The sequence below is a fragment of the Saccopteryx leptura genome, chromosome 1 (assembly GCF_036850995.1).
Source record: "Saccopteryx leptura isolate mSacLep1 chromosome 1, mSacLep1_pri_phased_curated, whole genome shotgun sequence".
In the NCBI taxonomy this organism is placed as follows: Eukaryota; Metazoa; Chordata; class Mammalia; order Chiroptera; family Emballonuridae; genus Saccopteryx; species Saccopteryx leptura.
Window position 1 is genome coordinate 157,581,562 of NC_089503.1, and position 20,174 is coordinate 157,601,735.

Here is a 20,174-nt window from a genome sequence, read left to right on the forward strand (position 1 = left end):
CAATTTCCAAAGAATTTAAACACAATAAATAATAAATGGGAAAAATATATTGTGCAAATGATTTTTTTCAAAATCCAGAAAGCAATTCCTGCTTATATGTAGAGATTTTGGCCAACCCTGGAACATAATGTTTTCAACTTGAACTGGAATCAGTTTTATATAACAATGGGAATTGCTATGTTCAGACAAGCCAGTAAAAAAAGAAGTACCAATAAAGGACTCATTATATTTATTCAACCTTGAAAAAAGTATATAGATATGGAAGGAATGGAAGAAAGACACTGAGAAATAAATAAGGCATGATGCGGTAGTATCTATTTTTAAGTAGCTTCATCTAATAACAATTTATTAATATCAAACTATTAGGATATCCAAGTAGAGACTCTGTAGGAATAACAGGATATAATACCTGGATTCTACCCTAAAAAAATCTTGAGTGATAACCTACTTATGAAACAACAATATATTGGCAGAATAAGACAAAACACACAAGCCAAATTACAGGAACACCCAGAAACTCTTTATAGGTCAGAGGCAGGAGAGTCTTCTTCTGAGCAAAACTCATAGGCCACCACCTGCCCTGTGGTGGCGCAGTAGATAAAGGATCAACCTGGAACACTGAGGTTGCTGGTTTGACACCACAGGCTTGCCTGGTCAAGGCACATACGGGACTTGACGCTTCCTGCTCCTCCCCCCTTCTTTCTCACTCTAAAGATGTATAAATAAAAATTTTTAAGAAACCTCATAAACTTCCAAGAAAGGTTAAATAATTTTAACTGAAGCTAAAACTTCAAGAAGTCAGCCCATCCTGCCCTCAAGCTCCAGTTCCCACCTCCCTCCCCAAACCCAATCTTACTCCCTTACTGCTCTCATCAGACCAACATATTTAACCTCCCCAGGACCATCCAGAACTCAGTGGATAACAAAGCAAGCAAGTTGGCTTCCCTGCCTAATACAAAGGGCTTATGTCACAGAATCTGAGATGAGATTCACATACAGGAAGTTTATTAGGGAATGTTCCTGGGGTCAGCAGTGGGGAGAAGGAATCAGAAGTGTAGAGAGGGGGAGTTGGGGCCATGATGCATTCAGTGCAAGATCTCAGCCAACCCCACTGGAAGTCCCAAATTTAGCTGGGAGTCCTTAACAGTTGTTTCAGGTTGGATCAATAGGCCCAGGCCATTACTATCCCCAGTCGACTACTCAGTGGATCAAGCTACCCTGAGAAAGGGTTGTGATCTTAGGCAAGGTTGGCTCTCTTCAGTCAAGGGCAGACATCTCTCCACAGCTTGGGTGTTACCAAATCAAAGTCCTGTGCCCAATGCTTCAAAAGGCCAAGACCCAAAATATCAGGGTTTGGAATAAAGAAATGATTTTTGATTGAGAAGGCATCAACCAAGAAGATAAGAGACCTAATCGTGTCTCAGATCCATCTTGCTCACTGGACCAGGCCAAGGGTTTTTAAGGAGCGGGAGAACAGGTATGTGGAAATGCTGGTGGGGCAAGTTTGAATTGGAGGAACTTAGAACTTGGCCACTTATGGTAAAGGGATGTCAACACCAGATCTTCCTGGAGAACAGGCTCTTGGCTTCTGAAAGGGTTCAGGGTTTCAATTATGTCCTGGTCCTTTGGGTCCCTGTGTGTGTTGGGTGAGAGGAGAGTACCAGACTTTGGTTTTCGATGTAGCTGGTTTTCAATCTTCTCTTCTTTGCATATGCTTCAGCTGTGTGACATGTGATTTTGGTCTGTGGTCTCTGAAAAACAATTCAGCACCTCATCAAACTGAATAGTTCAGCAATTACAGAGGAAATAAATAAATTTTTCGGTCCTGCGGGGGGAATCAGAGTAGCACAGACCAACATTCACTTGGTTATGCATTTTTTCCATTTAAATTTCCCTAAGTTGGTTGATATTTTTAGAATGTCTTTACTTACTTTACGCATGTACTCGATATATTGATGTCTTCTGAGTAACATAATTAACAATGCTAAGTAATCAAAAGTATTATAACCTTATAAATGATAAAACTGGAAAGCATTGGGTCATTATACTTTCTTTTTCAAATAGAGTATCTTTTTATTCTCTCTGGCCCAGCTGTTGCTAAGTAATTTACAACTCAAGAAAGGCTAATGGAGGTCTAAACAATGCACAGATGTCTCTGATTTCTTTATGGTATTCCTCTGGGAGACATTACGGAAGCCATTCCTCAGCTTTGCCTCAGTTCCTTGTGGAGGTCGATCATAGGGGAAGGGAAGTGCATGTGAACAGAAAGTAATCCCACTCTTCCTGTCAGAGGAGGCAACCAGAGGTGCTAGTGTCAAGATACCATTAGAAGTTGGACTTCTGGGAAATTATTTCATTGAGAACTTAACTATGACATATAAGCAACCATTTGTACCACAGAACATGCAGAAAGATACTAATAGCTTGCTGAGTTTCTCAATCACTTTCTCCATTATTAACAAGTTTCTGTGGGCCCACTAAGAGAGTTAGAAATACAGTAGTAAATACAACAGATACACCGACTGTTTTCGTGGAGACTACAGCACAGTGAAGGAAACAAACACTCTAACTAAGAAACACCATCAAGTCCACAGTGACACAGGACACAAGCAAGGCTTCTAATCTCCAGGGGGAAGTGACATTTAAGCTGAGACCTGAAAAGTGAGTTGGATTTAGACTTTTAAAGAAGTCAGGGGCAAGTGTGTCTTAAGTAAAAGGAATGACATGTGCAAAGGTCCAGAGGAAATGGGAGAATGACATACTTTAGAAAATGACCAAATAACACTTTTTTCAAGGGCGATATTGAGGGGAAGGAGTTGGAAGTCACAGGGGAGGGAGGTACTGAATCATGAAGGAAACTGTAAACCACATTAAAGGGTTTGGACTTTATTGTCCAAGGGACATAGGGAAGCCATTGCAAGATTTAAAGCAGAGAGAAGGTGTGACCACAGTTTAATTTTATTAAAATTACTTTGGTGGCAGTGTGGAGAGTAAACTGCGGAGAGCAAAACTGCAGGTAGAAATCAGGAAGGAGGAAAGAGATAATGATGGTCTTCATCAGGGCACAGTATTGGAGATGGAGAGAAGTGATTATAGTGAAGAGATAATTGGCAATTGGAATCTGAGTGCTTAATGATTGTTTGAATCATGCGGGGAAGGGGAGGGAAGTCAGGGAACATTCCCAGGTTCCTGATGAGGTAATTCAATGAAGACTATTACCATTTACTGTGTGTCGGGGAAGGCTGGGAGAAGGAAAGATTCAGGATGGAGCTGACAGGTTCACTTCTGCACTCGTTCTTTGTAGTCGAAATACCTTTGAGACATTGAAAGGTAGCTTTTCAGTAGCAATTGAACATCACTCTGGAGACTCGCTGGAGTAGAGCTGTACATTAAATTCATGTGAAAGATGAGAGTGACCAGGGAAAGTTCAGAAACCAAGAAGAGTAGCAGACTTAGAACTGAGCCATGAAGAAAGTCAATGTTCTAGGATCAGGCAGAGAACAAAGTCACAAATGCATCCGAGAAAAAGCACAGGAAGAGGTAGGAGGGAAATGTGGAGAGTTAAAGGCAGGCATAATTCGCTGAAGACCAGCCTGCTTCTTTTTCCTAGAACTTTTCCAATCTCCCAGGCATTTCAGTATTACCATCTGGTTGAGTTCTAACTAAAGAAATAGGAGCAAAAGTGATAAAGGCCATGTTCAAAGCTGACACATAAAAATCTCCCCTAATGATCTCTCTCTTCTCCTTCTCATGGTTCAATGTCAACCCCTAGAGGAAGCTGGAAAACTTCCTTATCCCCTGGAAGAAAACATTATTGGACTTCACATGAGTGAGTAGTAAACTTTTTGTGTTAAGCTGCTGAGATTTGGGGGTTTATCTGCTGCAGCAGAAGAATGACGTTCACTTATATAGTGTGGAATCCCAGAAGGCAAGAAAAGAGACTATTTCAAAGAGGATGGAGCATTCTACAATGTCAAATGGCTGCTGAGAAGCCAAGCAATTAAGTACTGAAAAGGGTCTCTTAGGTTGAGCAACATATAGGTCCTGAGTGACTTGCATGTATCAATATTTGCAAATGAAGATCTTTAGGATAAACTGAAGCATATCTACTACCTTGATGGTAGTGGTTGTTTTAAAGATATTTCTGCATTCATAAATCAAAAGTAATTATTTTGACAAATTTTGTGTATGGAGTGTTTCGTCATTTTTTCAGTCCAATAAGACGTCTTAGATTGGTTACACAATTGGATTGCGATTCATTGTCCTCAGTTTCTGACCAAAACTAGATTACTTGTCTTTCCTGAGTAGATTTTTTTTACTTTCTTGAGTCAATTTGGATGGAGTAAAAAAAGGCTATCCAATCTGGCAGAGAAAACCCTGAACTCTATACTAATCAGTCAGTCAGTGACTGGTTTGCCTGACTACAACAACCACACCTGTTGTGAATTCTCTGAATTTTCTAAATCAGTGATTTAAACCTAAATTTTATACACACAGTAAGCCTTAGTGTGTTTAACAGACGTAAGGACCTTGTTTAAAATGTAGAGGCCTAACCCCCCACATCTAAATATTCTAATTCAGTAAATAGACCTGGGGTCTGAGAACTCACCTTTTTTAACCAGTGCCTCAACTAATTCTGGTCAGCTTAGTCCTTAGCCCACACCTCACTAATCAGTGATACACATCTATTGAAATGCTTTAAAATTTATTTTCAGAAAAGAAACTAGCACTAAGCCTCAGGTACTTAGCACCAAAGTGAAAATTTGAAAAACGAAATTAGAAAAGTGTTTTTGTCAAAATAAAATGGAAGGGGGAGTTGCAAAAGGCAATGTCACATTTTCTGCCCTTCTACATTTACAGCATTATTTTCTCCATTTTTATACAGTACATTGTTCCCTGTAAAGCCAGTAGCAATGGCCACCATCACAGCTGTCTGGCTTGTACAGGTTCGCATTTGATTCCAACAGATGGTAATGAAACAACGGAGCCAAGAACTGGTGGGCCATTACCTTTAATCCTAGCTTGCACCCAACAGGTGAGAAATACACACAGTGGGGAAACACTTCCCTTCCATTCAGGGCTCCCAAAGCCACTGACTCATCCGAGTTTCCTAGAATCAAAGATTTCTACCTCACCAGCCTTATTCACCTCTGTTCCCCATCTCCTTCTCTCTGCACAAACTGCACAAACTGGCTTCTCCTTCAGCACTCTGCCATCTTGGCTGCTTCTCCTCTGCAATGCTAATTTCAAAAACAGAGAAAGAGAGAGAGAGAGAAAGAGAGAGAGAGCGCCCCTGGTCTCCCTTATTTTATAGTGTAGAAATTAAAGCCTTTAAGCCAGTATACAAATAAGGAAGTCTCTGATACAAAGTCACTTATCTGAAGCATAAATGGGATTCCTCATAAGAGTGCAACATGACTGTTCCTCATATCATGCAACAGTTAGGGGTGTGGGGAAAAGCTTAGTGTTGAAAAGATCTTAGTTTTAAAAGGGTGGGAAAGACTTAGTCTTAAAACTAAGCCTTAGGCTATAATGACTTTGCCAGTTTACAGCCTTTCTCCCATACCCCATGCAAACTATAAGTGAGCAAACATATATATCATATTTATAAACTTATTTGACCTACATTCCCTCACTGTGAACTTTTAAATAAGATGTTAATTCAATGATGACATTTTCTTCCTTCAGAGCCCCAGAATGCAATTAGCAGGTAACATGCAAGCTCCTGTAGTACTTGATGCATTATGAACGCATGAAAACAAGAATGGTTTTTACTAAGCCTCAGATGTACAGAAAGGCAGTCGAGGACAATATCACCTCCGTGTTACATTCTGCCTGAAGCCTGTGCTGTACACAGCTCCCACAAAGCCTGTTTACCATTAAAATTTCATTTACTCTCATTAAATCAATTTCTGAGAGAGTTTATCCACAGAAATGTCATGTAGAGGAGTAAGCAACTGAGACGTTAAGAAGCTTGTGTACACAAGTTTTATACAAAAAGTGTCCATATTCGATGTCTGGTCTGGTTTTGTGCAGAATTTACCTCTGTAGCTAATCCACTCTGGAAAAGGAAGAAGGGAGGGAGGGAGAGAGAGAAGGAGAGAGAGGGAGGGAGGGAAAGTAAGGTAGGAAGGAAGGAAGGAAGGAAGGAAGGAAGGAAGGAAGGAAGGAAGGAAGGAAGGGAGGGAGGGAGGGAGGGAGGGAGGGAGGGAGGGAGGGAGGGAGGGAGGGAGGGAGGGAGGGAGGGAAGAAGGGGATAGTTTAGCATAAAGGACAGTATAGCAAGTCTTCAGGCCACTAAACCAGCCACTAGATTGTACTAAGGAAAAACATTTGAGACTTTTTAGCTTTTTCTTTTCAACCTCTTCAGATATCATTAAAGTTCTGTTTTAATTAACTGTGAAAAAGGTTACTTTTGATCATTTCAAACAATGACTACAATGGGCCAGTTTGTTTCTATTTCGGGCTGACATCATTTTCTAATTACCAATTGCATATGAGTTAATTTGCATTTAAAATACATGCTGTAGTGGAACAGACTGTAAATGTAATTTTAAAATCCAGGGACTTTGAGAATTGCACTATAATAAATAGTGTATTAGCCTGACCAGGCAGTAGCGCAGTGGATAGAGTGACGGCCTGGGATGCTGAGGACCCAGCTTAAAAACCCCAGGTCCCAGCTTGAGTGTAGGCTTATCCAGCTTGAGCGCAGAGTTGCTGGGATCATAGACATGACCCCATGGTCGCTGGCTTGAAGCTGGCTTGAAGTCCAAGATTGCTGGCTTGAGCAAGGGGTCACTGGCTCGACTGCAGCCTCCAGTCAAGATACATATGCGAATACAATCAATGAACAACTAAAGTGTAGTAGCAAAAATAGATGTTTCTCATCTCTCTCCTTTCCTGTCTGTCTGTCCTGTCTGTCCCTCTCACTAAAAAATAAATAAATAAATAAACGAGGTCTTAGAAGTCCACCCCCTCCCAATATTCTTTTAAAAGTGGCTTGAGCTCAATTATTCAGAGCTAAAAACACTGATCTTATTAGAAGTTGGGAATGGCGTGTGCGATGGTGCACCCTGGTGGTAAGCAAAGGGCGGCCAGACTTGGTGTATTTGATTAATATACTCACCACAGAAAGCAGCTCTATTGTTTTAAGTTTCTTTGTATCTCAGGCAGTAATAAACAAATAATACTCCGCTCTGAGCTTTCTCAGAGGACATTCTTTCGTTGTGTTTTTTCCTTCCTTTGGTCATCACTCATTGCTTGTTTTCTTTCTTTCTCATTTCTCCTTCAAAACTGGGAAAAAATAAAAGAAAGAAGGAAAATGTGAAAGATTTCTACTGTCTTAAAAGCAGAAACTGTTCTCCTGAAAATTTTAGGTCCAAGATCCTTAGAGGGGAACTAATGGGAATGTGCTATTGTAATAAACAGCAGTCTCGAATACCTTGTGAACCCTGTTTTTTTTAGTTAAATATTTATTAAAGTATATCATATGTACAGAGAAGTGAGCATATCCAAAGAGTACAACTCAATAAAATTTCACAAAGTGAATATACCTGCATGACCAGCACTCTGATGAAGAAATAAAATATTATCAGCTCTCAGAAGCCCTCCTGTTCCCCTGCCAACCACCCCACACCCTGTAGGAAATGTCATCCTGACTTCTCACACTATACCATGAATGTAATTTTTAGTGGCTTTCCAACAGTCTATGAATAGACCATATTTTATGTAACCATTTCCCATTTTTCTAATGTTGGACCTGGAAGATGCTTTTTTATTTTTAACCGCGACACCCTCTGGGCATACATCTTTATTGTGGACCCTCTTAAGGATAACAGACATGCTCCTATAGACCGCTGGTCACACCCACTCTTCCTGCTCTTTGTTGGGAAGTAATTATCACAAGATAAAAGGGAAAACCAAGGACTGCTGTGGATAAGACATCAACTGCTGTGCTGGCCACAAGAAAAGAAGTCTTGTTATGTTTTCGGCTTTTGTTCTGTGAGCTCTGCAGCCGCAGCCTCCATAGAGCAGAACCACGCTCTGAGAATCCCAATGACAGAACAGTCACAATGTAAAACCTAGCTCACCTCACTCTGCCTCTCCACAATCAGAGGCTATACAAGTGTCTTTCAAAGGGATAGTTTTTTGAGATCCTACATCTTATCTTTCAACCTACAGGTTGGGGCAAAAGTAAGAGAAATATGAGAAATAACACAATAATAATCCATAAATAATAATACAAGAATAAACTTTGTTTTGCGATGCACAGCTGTAAGCCTACTTTCTTAGACTAAGTGGGGACTTGCTGAGTTGTGCATAGGTGATGTAGATGGGACATCAACAGTGTTAGTTGTGATCATTAATAAAAGAGAAGGCAACAGATCCCAGGAGAACACAGAGCTCAACCCCTTTTCAAATTAAGGGAAATCTAGTGGAGGAAAGAGCATCCCACCACAATGTACTTAGAGAAGGACGGCCCATTTGGACACATTTTGAATCCCTTGGTCCTTGCAGCCATTTCCCATGGCCTCACCACTTGATAGGTGAAGTCATCACTGTCGAGATTTCATTTGTCTTATGTCTCCTACACTCCCTGAGCACCAGAACTCTACATAATAGTGTCAAGACTCTGGCCGCATGATCCCTGAGACCGTATTTCTTTTTCTTTTCTTTTTTTTTGAGGTCAGTTAAAATTGTCAGATCTAATGGATAAAACCAAGTCCTCATCTGGCTGATGTCTCTATTACATTTGGCCTAAGTGTCCAATCTCTCAGAAGTGTTGCCCTCACGTCTTTTTTTGTGGCCTTCCACCCACAGCTCTCTCTCCCATCTTCACTCTGATTGCATGTCCCTTCATTTCCGCCTCTCTCAGCAGGACAGCCCTGTCTTCTTATCCACGAGCACTACATGCAAGCATTTCTGCAGCTGTGTAGCATGAACCTGCTGTGGTTTTGGTTTGGCATGAGGTCAGAGCTGACATGAGGTCATGTCATGGCATGGCATGGCCATTTGATCCAGTGTACAATACCGTATGGTCACACAATCACCAACCACATTGCTTAAGGGAAATATCTGGGGTAGAAAATCTGCCGAGCTATGGTCGAGCTAAAGGAGGGAGTGACTTCGGGCCAGGTCTACACCAAGCCTAATCAGTTATAGATGGCAATGGGCATGCTACTCAAACGGTAGGCCCCATGAGGAGCACTGGGTGAAGGCCAACAGGCTGCTAGTTTATGACATAAGCATTCTTCACCCTGGGCCCCCAACCCATCTCTCTCACAACCATTGCTTACCTGTCGTCAGTCTCCCGCCCTGCCCTTTGCTTCATCCACAGTGGACATTTTGCACTTTTGCCCTACTTTTTCATGCCTCTGCCAAGGTCGTTCTGTCACCCTGAAATGCCCTTTACCATTTTCTTGTCTGCTAAAATGATCTTTTAAGTTCTAGCTTCACCTTCCCTGGGATAACGTCCCCTACTTTTGCGGGCACTGGTGTTCACCTCTATTTTCCAATTCTCCTGTGTGCTCACTTCCATTTTAGTAGTTCCTATGCCCTACAGGCCCTATTTATCAATACAGCTATCATAGTCACACAATTTTTTTCACTTTGAAGAAGATAATGTGATTTAGGTCTAATTCAACCAGTGAATAGTTGCTGAGTAGTTACTGGGCATTTTTCTGTCTGCTCAGTTTTATGTGGCCTGCTTTAAAGTCTAGAGAAGGCCTGTTTTCATGAAAATATGCCACTGTGACTTATTTATTTTTAATTGAAAAAATGATCTCGATTTGGCCTTAAAGAAGAATCCTCCTCCTTGGGTTGGGTCTCACAAAGGCAGAAACTCCATTCGAGCTATCTGTGTGGCTTTGAGCAGCTTAGTAGGCTTTTTGTTTTTTTAGCTGCAGAATTTATTTAATTAATCTTTACTTAGTACTGACTCTAGATCTGTAGTGATCTAAGTACTATGATACAAAACAAAAACAAAAACCCCAAAAGACTGTTTATGCCTTCAACAAACTCACAAGGAAAGGGGGACATTCATAAACAATTATGGTGCAGTTTTATAACAGTTAGGACTAAGATCTCTTTCATGATTAAAGTTATGTGACTCTATGAGTTTTAATTAAGTTGTAAGTAGTTTACATGTAAATGAGTGTCTTTGAAGACCTTATTCTCTTAAGGATTTAAAATATGCATCTGTACAATTTGTTTACATTTCCAATTCGTAATTGGCTGTTTTGAAATCTCTTCTCATAAGACTCTAAAACTGTAAGTGGTTGGGGATGCATCTGCTCCAATCCCTTCTTGTACAGATGAGAAAACTGACACATGGAGAGGCTGAGGGACTCACCTTCCATCGGACAGCTTGTCACTGGCAAAGGCAGACCAGACCGGCAGGTCCCACACTTCACGCACCTGCTTGCCTATAAAGACGATTCATCCTGGTACCTCTTTGCCCGCTGAGGTGCCCTGTCGGTTTCATTGCATTTTGTTTACCTTCTCCAAAATTATTACTGTGCCATTTTGAGGAGTAGATCTTTAGTCTTCACATATTTTGAAAATTATACAGTGAAAATGTTGATACGTGCTCCTTTAGCCAGGGAGGAAGGTCCGTAACTAGATCCTCACTAAGACACAGTTACAAATTCTTTCTACAGTGTGTCTGTAAAGTCATGGTGCACTTTTGACTGGTCACAGGAAAGCAACAAAAGATGATAGAAATGTGAAATCTGCACCAAATAAAAGGAAAACCTTCCCAGTTTCTGTAGGATGATGTGGCAGCATGTGCGCATGTGCAGATGATGACATAACACCGTGTATACAGCGGAGCAGTCCACGCCATGCCAGTCAAGATGTGGACGGTACACAGAAAAGTTCAGTGTGTTCTGCGGCTCGCTAAATTCGAATCTGTGACCAAAGTGCAACGTGAATATCGGCGCGTTTATAACGAAGCACCACCACATACGAATAATATTATTTGGTGGGATAAGCAGTTGAAGGAAACCAGCAGTTTGGTGAAGAAACCCTGTTCTGGTAGGCCATCAGTCAGTGACCAGTCTGTAGAGGCTATACGGGATAGCTACCTAAGGAGCCCTAAAAAATCTGTGCATGAGCCCACATCGAACTGCACTGAATAAGTATGAAACTGGGAGAGTTTTCCTTTTATTTGGTGCAGATTTCACATTTCTATCGTCTTTTGTTGATTTCCTGTGACCTGTCAAAAGTGCATCATGACTTTATGGACACACTGTATTTGGTTGTTTACAAATACAAAAATGTCTTCATTACTCCAACCACAGTATTATCCTAATTATTTTATTCCTCATAACCAACAAGATGTACTGAAGACATGGTATTTATGAGTCTTTTCCTCTGAGCTGTCAGGAAGTATAGATTTCCAGACTATTGGCCTTACAAGGGGTCTTAGAATACATGTAAGCTACTCTCCACGTTTTAGATGTGAAAGCAGGTGCCAAGGGGTTAGAACCTTTCCTAAGGGCCCATAGACTGTCACCAAAGCTTAAACCGGGGTCCAGTTTTCTGATTCACAGGCAGTGCCCATGTCTAAATCAAAGAGTTCTACTGAAACACTCTCAGAAAATAGTAGTCTCACTTTGGATGAATGCAAAAAACTGCAATTAAAGCTATTTTCCTAAAAAGAAAAAAAATCTGCTATCTGCTCTACATCACAGCAAAGCTTTGGAAACCGCTCCTAGCCTCTCATTCATAGTTATTTTCTTATCCAGTGGTGCAACGGATCTATATGTGTTCACCCTGGATAATAGGTAAACATTTGATTTGTCTTAAATGAAAGTAGGAGAAAAAGAGTGAAACATCCATGTTTGCCTTAATGATTTTTGTTGTTGTTATCAAAATAGCTTGTTATAAAAATTCCTTGAGCCATATTCTTGTCCACAGATGGTTTCCTCAAAATATTCCAAATAAAAAAAAATTGCTGACATTATATCTTAAGGATAAATAACTGTACAAATAAGATCTTCCTTTAACTTCAGCCAAGACCAGCACGGACACACTATGGGCCAGAGCAGCCTCGCAGGAGGCAGCCCCCGACCCAGCAGCTGCGAGTTCTTCTGTGCTCAGTACCAGCATCACAGGTCTTCTTGCTACTTCTCTTCAGTTAGCCCCCCAGAACATCAGATCTTCCTGTCTGAGTCTCTTCAGCTCCGGCTCATTCTTCTCTCGAAGCATCTATCTCCTATCTCACTGCGGCCTTTGTCATGTTTTCTGTCTCCTCGGGCATCAGTACAAACCTGTGCTAAGACAGGACGTGTTCAGGTGCCACCAAACACTTATATCACATAAACCAGCGAATTCCCACCTTTATCATCTCATGGCACACTAAACTAATGACTAAAAATTCTGCAGCACACCAAAAACTATTTTTTGTCAGTCTGACCAAAAAAAGAAAAAGTATCATTTTGATTGATTCAGGCACATGAGGAAATGCAGGACAGAACTATCCCAGTCTTCGAGTCTTAGCAGATACCTGATCTAGCACAGTTACGGTGGGTCTTTTCTTGGATAACTTCGCTTGCTGTCTGCCACACTCCGGTGTCTCTGGCTGACCGTGGGAAGTTGGGACCACTGCGCTTTGTGCCCTATCTTCTCTCCACAGCACGACCGTGGTGGAGACGTAGGACGCGCCAAGGCCCTGAGTGACGGTCCTTCGCTGTTATCTGGTCCTTGGCGCAGCTGCGTACCTCACCTGAGAGCCTGGCCTAATAGCTTTATGCAGTCAGATAATTATTCACCAGACTATCTCCACCCAGCACATGCTGGGGAGGAAAATAATAGCAGGAGACAGAAACATTATCTGCCTCAGTTTCAAAATTGGCTTCCAGGGACTGGATTCTGGTTCGTGTTAGGAAAAAAAAAAAAAGAACAGTCTGCCTTTTACTTCTGCTGAGCCCCTCCCCCATAACTGCACCACCACACACCAGGAAATGCAAGTGATTCAGGGCAGTTCCCAGGGATGGGGATGGAGATACAGAAACCTCAAAATTCCCCACTTGCTCTACATGTCTAGGAGGCCTCCAGGAGTGTCAGAGTGTGAATGGACAGAGCCCCTTCCCGTGGGGGGCTGGGGAGGGGGTGGGGGAGGAGCGGAAAGCAGGATGTGCAGGGCGAAGGCAAGTTGGTTTCAGGTGGTGCATTTCTCCTGGACCCTTACACCACAGTATAAACCTGAGCTCCTGCACCGTATTAAATTACTTTAAGCAGCTTCTACCACCTTAGAGTTTGACAGCGGACTTTATAAACTGTCTGTTTGCTGCAAGTTTCTCTCTCTTTGTTTTCTGTTGTACTGTTCCCTCCTCCCCTCCCACTTTAGCTCTTCAATTCAGGTTTTGAGAGACATGCATTAGGAAAAGTGGATTTTGAAATGAAGGAAAGACAAAAGAAGAAAACAAGAAAGAGAGGAAGGGAGGGAGGAAGGGAGCGAGAGAAAGAGAGAGAGAAAGGGGAAAAAAAAAGAATTTATTTGCTGCCTGACCAGGCAATGGTGAAGTGGCACAACAGATAGAGCTTCGGCCTGGGATGCAGAAGACCCAGGTTCAAAACCCCAAGGTCGCCAGCTTGAGTCCAAGGTCACTGGCTTGAAGGGTCACTTGCTATGCTGTAGTCCCCTGATCAAGGCACATATGAAAGAGCAATCTATGAACAATTAAAGTGCCACAATGAAGCACAGGTGCTTCTTATCTTTTTTCTTTCCTGTCTGCCTATCCCTATCCCTCTTTCTGTCTCTCTTGCTAAAAAAGAAAGAAAGAGAATTTACTTGCTCACTTACATAGTGACAAGACTTTTTGCCACAAGTTTTTCTCCTTAGAAAAGGATTTCTTGCTTATTACAGCATTTAATATATTTCATTCAATGAGATGTTTTCTAATTATTTTCTGTGTATTCCAAAAGCCAGTCAGAAACACAGAATTTGAAAGGTATTTTGAAAGCAGATAAAATCACCTTCTGGTATAGGGATATTGGTATTTTTAAAAACTTATTAAATATAAAATAAACAATGTTAATAATTTTGGGATTGGTAAGTGATCATTAAACAATGTAGAAACAACTATTTTCACCATTTGTAATTTTTAAAATATTTTTCTACATTTAGTGAAAGGAGAGGAGGCAGAGACAGATTCCTGCATGCACCCCAACCAGGATCCACCCAACAAGCCCAATAGGGGGCGATGCTCTGCCCATCAAGGGCCCTTGCTTCATTGCAACCAGAGCCATTTTTTAGCATCTGAGGTGGAGGCTATGAAGCCATCCTCAGTGCCTGGGGCCAACGTGCTCCAATTGAGCCATGGCTGCAGGAGGGGAGAAGAGAGAGAGAGACAGAGAGACAGAGAGAGAGACAGAGAGACAGAGAAAAGCAAGAGGGGGAGGAGTGGAGAAGCAGATGGTCACTTCTCCTATGTGCCCTAGCCAGGAATTAAACCCAGGACATCCACACACCAGGCCAATGCTCTACTACTGAGCTAACCGGCCAGGGCTGTAAATTTTAATTGTAAGATTTTAAATATTTGGATGTGACTCCAATATTCTTTTCCTGAATTTATGATTTTTAAAAATAAAGTAGAAAATCATTTTATTTTTAAGTATATTTGTTTTTTAAATGAATAAATAAAATCTAAAAATTTTTAAATGATGGGAAGAAGAAATGTAACAACATAGTTATGCCTTTGTTTGCTCTACTAATATCTTTTAGAGAAAAAAAACTTAAAAATTTAGACATTTCAAATTGGGTTTAGAGTATATAGAAATTTCTCCCTAAACTATATTTGAGTCTCTCTTACTAATATCTTCAGCTTAACACTTATTAAATTTTATTCTGACACTAAGTCTAGAAAACTGGAATGCTTTTGCAGAGAAATGCTTCAATAGTTTAGTATGTATTGAGATTCCTGACAAGAGTCTGTAAGAAAAAACATGAACTTAGTCACTCGGACTAGGCTGTTGTACTGAAGTATTTGCTGGTGTTTCTTCAAGTCATTGGTAAGTTTTTTGCTTCTTCATTATTTTTCTTCCTTTATTGGTGAGCATGCGTGTGAGGTTTGTGTTTCTTGGAATGGCTGGTTACAAAATTTTTTCTAGATGAAATTATACTAAGTTCTATAGGCTATGTTTTATTAATACATAGTATCCTTTATAGTATGTGACTGCTAGGTGACAAGGGCTATGTGAGGTGACTGGAGATTTCATTTGACACGTTTGGGAAGCAAACCTTTGTACAGTGTGTTGTCATCACTAATTGAAGTGCAATAATCTTGTCAAATCTAACTGGTTAATATGTTCATTCATTAATTCTGTTGTTTCTACTTAGTGTTCATCTTTAAGACTAATGTTTAAGACAAGAGAAGTTGCGGGGTTATTGGGCTCATTTTAGTGAACAATTCTGAACTCTGAAAGTTGTGATGTAATGTTATATATTCAAAACTGAATTTCTCACAAACTTGCCATGTGTCCTTTCCCTGCACAGAATTACGTGACTGAGTCACCCAGCTGTTGTGTGTGTATACCAGCTCAGTTTACCACTGGGGAACCACATCATTTGCCCATACTAAGAATTTAAAAAACATTTTTTTAGAGCTTATGTTAAGTGTGGGGTGGAGTAAAAATAAAATGTGGACCCGAGTTACCCTTAAAAAAAATTAACCTTCGGGAAACTTTGGCTATAATTTGAGAATAACGTAGAAGTCATCCTCTGTATGTGGATAATAAACAGATACATTAAAAAATAAATTAATTCTTCCTCTTCTGAGGGTTAGGTTTCTAGATGGGGTTGTTTGCTCCCAAGAGGACATTTAGAAATGTGTGGAGGTGCATTTTGATTGTCATAATGACTGGGGACAGCCCCAGGCATTTAGTATGTGTGGACCAGAAACCCTCAGTGCATGTGACATTATGGCTGATGAAAAACTGTCACATCCTAATGCCAATAGCACCCCTGTTGAGAACTGATGGTGGCCCTATTCTTAGTAAGTATGATATATGGGGAGATATTAGGAAACCAGAATGTTTTTCCTTGTTCTTTCTTCTTTCTTCTTCCTTTTTTCTTCCTTTCCACTTCTGCAGTATAACCTCAGGCCAAAAAAATGAACTAATTAGGATATAAAAACTTCCTTCTTGCAAAAACTATAGTTAACACCCACTAGAAGCAATTGGCAGTCTAATGCTCAGTGGTTGTGCCAAAGGGCTTGATGGTTTTATGTAAGACGGTAATGTGCTACAAACAGTTTAAATCTTATTGTAGGAAAACAGTGCTATTATCTCGGAAAACAAAAGATTTTTTTAATTTCAAATGCTCAAAATTAGGACAACTGTGGAGGCTTAAAAACATTGAACCTGAAAAATAGGATTTAAAATTCAAGTGAACCCTGTTAAGAGCCCAGATACCATTGTTATGTTGATATGGAACAAACATAAGAGACTCTAGAAGCCCACACATATGTTAAGGAATGAAGTGGAAAATCAACCATGTGTTCAGTTCATCCTTGGCCAAGTAAACATTTTTATTTTTTGTTTTCTCCATTAAAAAGAACTAAGGTTGGATACACATCTTTAAAAATTTCATTTTGGTTAATCTCATTGTATGTATATAAATACACTTACTTTTATTTAGTAAGTTTCTTGCTTTAAAACCTATTTATTCATAGACATGACCCCATGGTCCCTGGCTCGAGCCCAAAGGTCGCTGGCTAGAAGCCCAAGGTTGCTGGCTTGAGCCCAAGGTCACTGGCTTGATCAAGGGGTCAGTGGCTTGACTGGAGCCCCCCACACCCCGTTAAGACACATATGAGAGGCCCTGGCCGGTTGGCTCAGCGGTAGAGCGTCGGCCTGGCGTGCGGGGGACCCGGGTTCGATTCCTGGCCAGGGCACATAGGAGAAGCGCCCATTTGCTTCTCCACTCCCCCCCCCCCCCTTCCTCTCTGTCTCTCTCTTCCCCTCCCGCAGCCAAGGCTCCATTGGAGCAAAGATGGCCCCGGGCGCTGGGGATGGCTCCTTGGCCTCTGCCCCAGGCGCTAGAGTGGCTCTGGTTGCGGCAGAGCGACGCCCCAGAGGGGCAGAGCATCGCCCCCTGGTGGGCAGAGCGTCACCCCTGGTGGGCGTGCCGGGTGGATCCCGGTCGGGCGCATGCGGGAGTCTGTCTGACTGTCTCCCCGTTTCCAGCTTCAGAAAAATACAAAAAAAAAAAAAAGACACATATGAGAAAGCAATCAATAAATAACTAAGATGCCACAACGGAGAATTGGTGCTTCTCATCTCTCTCTCTCCTTTCCAACCTGTCCGTCCCTGTCTGTCTGTTTCTCTCTCACACTTAAAAAAAAAAATAGATTCTTGTGAGCCTTTGGGTTTTAATTGTGCATTTCTCTGTTCTTAACTTTTTGAACTATTATGAAAAAACAAAGTGGATACTAAAAAAATTACTTGGCTTGTGACTGAGTTCAGGTTATTACACTACATTCAGTTGAACTGTACTTTAGTTTTATGTTATAAAACTGAAATTATCACAATAACCATTCAGGTTCAATGGTATTATCACCAAACAGAGTGTCAGAGCACTAAATGACTGGGTCTCAAGGTCTAACATTTGGAAAGAGGCTTATCAGCTTTCCATTTTGAAGCTTTTTCTGTAATATTATATAAGCTTCTCATTTTTTTTTAAAAAAAAGTGATTGTCTCATAATTTAGCTAATAAAAGCATTACAGAAAATTATGGGACTACTCCAGTGCAGACACCTAAACCTCAAAAGAAAATGATCTTTGTTGTCTTCCATACCTCTAAGCCTAAAAGAACACTGTATTCAAATGGACTGCTTCAAAACTCACCTATTAGAAAAGACTGAGACAATGCAATTACACAAAAGGTCAATTTGGCATATTCTGTCGTGTCAAGGAAAGGTATTTTGAGCTCTTTTCTTGAAGGGTAGGCTATTTGGTGCCATGTCCACGCTGTCTTGGGAGTTTTGCTTGGTGACTTGGCATCTGGGATTGCTCATCAACCCGGCTGGCTGTATAATTGCTGTTCCCCACTGATTTCCTCTAAAATCACTGGAGATAAGACCAGGAAAGAAAGCACTTATTCAAGCACCATTCCATTCAACCATCCAGTCCTTGTAGAATAATGAGTTCGCCCCAGGTTTATGACTCATTCACTGCTGCTCTTTTTGTTCTCTTGCTTCCTCTAACATGTATTTCCCAAGTGCCATTTGGGGTAACAATACCTATTAATTCCTAAATATCACCCATAGGAGAAACCAGAAAAAATCAAAAAGCATTTGTTTATTACAATAGCGCCTGAGGCAAGTTCAGCTTCAAACTGAATGGACATCTCTCCCTCACATTCTCATGAATGAGAATCTTTATATCTGTAATCTAATTGGATTGAAAAGCATAATTTAAAAGTGAATATCAAAAGGATTTATGCATGTTTAAGTTTCTAAAGATGGGAGGAAAGATTGGGGAAAGTAATTAGATGAATATGGTTGAAAGGTTAAATTCATTCCCATCTAAAAGGCTACATGAATTTCTATTGAACAAAGCAGTTGGTCATATGGGGTTATTTCATCAATCTCTCAATATAATAAGAAAGAAATATTGTAAGCCCCAAAAGGACAAGGAGAATGGAGGTGATCCGAATAGGCTACTATGCATTTTAACAAAGTTTGGAAAATAGCAAGCCCATGGAAGAATAGCGCAGACTTAGAGCACAAGAAGCAATGTGCTAAAAGGCACCCAAGGTGAATACCAAAGAGAGGGGAGTCAGTTTTCCCCTGCAGACCACTGTGCAGGCAAAAGACTGGAGGGACCAGATTGCCTCTCCCAAGATAAGTAACTACCTCCTGGCTTTTCCCCAGCAAGAGACTCTAGGCTTGGGGACACAGGTCTTACACATGGAATGAAGAACATCAGAAGTGATAAATATGGATGACGTATATAAAAATGAACTATTTCTTCCTTTCAATTTCTCTGAAAAACATATTTTAAATTACTTTCCCAACCTTTTTTAAATTATCACCCCCGGTGCCCCAGTAGAGCCCGAGCTCTACATCAATCAGACGTCCCTAATTCGACTTCCCCATACAGTGGGACACTCCTGCTTAACAGCGGAGCTGGTGGCCTCTTTGAGACTGTACTTGAGGCAGCTATGAGGATTCTACTTATTGTACCAAGACCAGTCGCCACCTTAGGAAAGACATGACCAACACACAAGTTAGTTGCAAGAATCACACAGGCAGTTTATTACTCACAGATCCTGTGGCATGCCTGGGTACAGTTTAAGGGGGCCCCACTGGCTTGATCCTCTTAGCTGTCCTTGGTCAGAGCGGTATGGAGACAGTCCATGTTCAATATTGGAGTCTGGGTGACTAACTGCAGCAGGGGGACCCCTTACCTTAAGTACCTTTTCTGGCCTATGCCTTCTAACAGTTGTTAATCTATTAATTTTATAAATTACAATTTATATAACTAAATAATTACATAAAAATTTACTTAGCAATAATCATGCAGTTATAAAGTTAAGTTATATCTTAATAGCCTTTTAATTTTTTAACTTAACATTCTGAACATTGCATTACACAAAAGAATATACTGTATATTTTTCTTGTTATGTATAAAGCACAGATATATATACAACATATAAATATGTATTCAATATATCTTAATATTAAAATATATCACATCAAGCCACTTTTAGGGAGTTTCTAGCAGGGAGCTCTTTTTTATCTATATAATTTCACACACATACTAGCTGGGCTCCACACAAAAGGGATATTCTTGCCTATCATATCTGTACACACTAGATTAGTTCCCACTCAGAAGGCATAGCCTTATTCACTTGCTTTAATGGCTTTCAATATTATATTTCTATATATTATATTCTATATATATCCTATATTCTTATTTCTATATTATCTTCTATATTTTTCTATATTTCTATATATCTAATTACTATGACATTATATTACTGTAACATCCAGGAACTCTTTTAGACTTTCTTCCTCCTAATCACTCACTGTCCCCCCACCAAGTAAAATTTTAATATTTAAGATATATTGAATACATATTTATATGTTGTATATATATCTGTGCTTTATACATAAAAATAAAAATATACAGTATATTCTTTTGTGTAATGCAAGGTTCAGAATGTT

The 20,174-nt window shown here is 40.5% G+C and overlaps 1 long non-coding RNA gene across 1 annotated transcript in view; it reads right to left on the reverse strand.

Moving 5' to 3' along the window:
- Positions 1 to 257: 257 nt before the first annotated feature.
- The window catches only part of LOC136400967 (uncharacterized), a 36,449-nt gene continuing 16,532 nt past the window's right edge, over positions 258 to 20,174 (reverse strand). The window contains exons 3-4 of the long non-coding RNA XR_010750439.1: positions 7,127 to 7,293; positions 258 to 1,751 (exon numbers count right to left, since the gene is read on the reverse strand). This is a non-coding gene — a long non-coding RNA (uncharacterized lncRNA). The remainder of the gene's footprint in view (positions 1,752 to 7,126; positions 7,294 to 20,174) is intronic.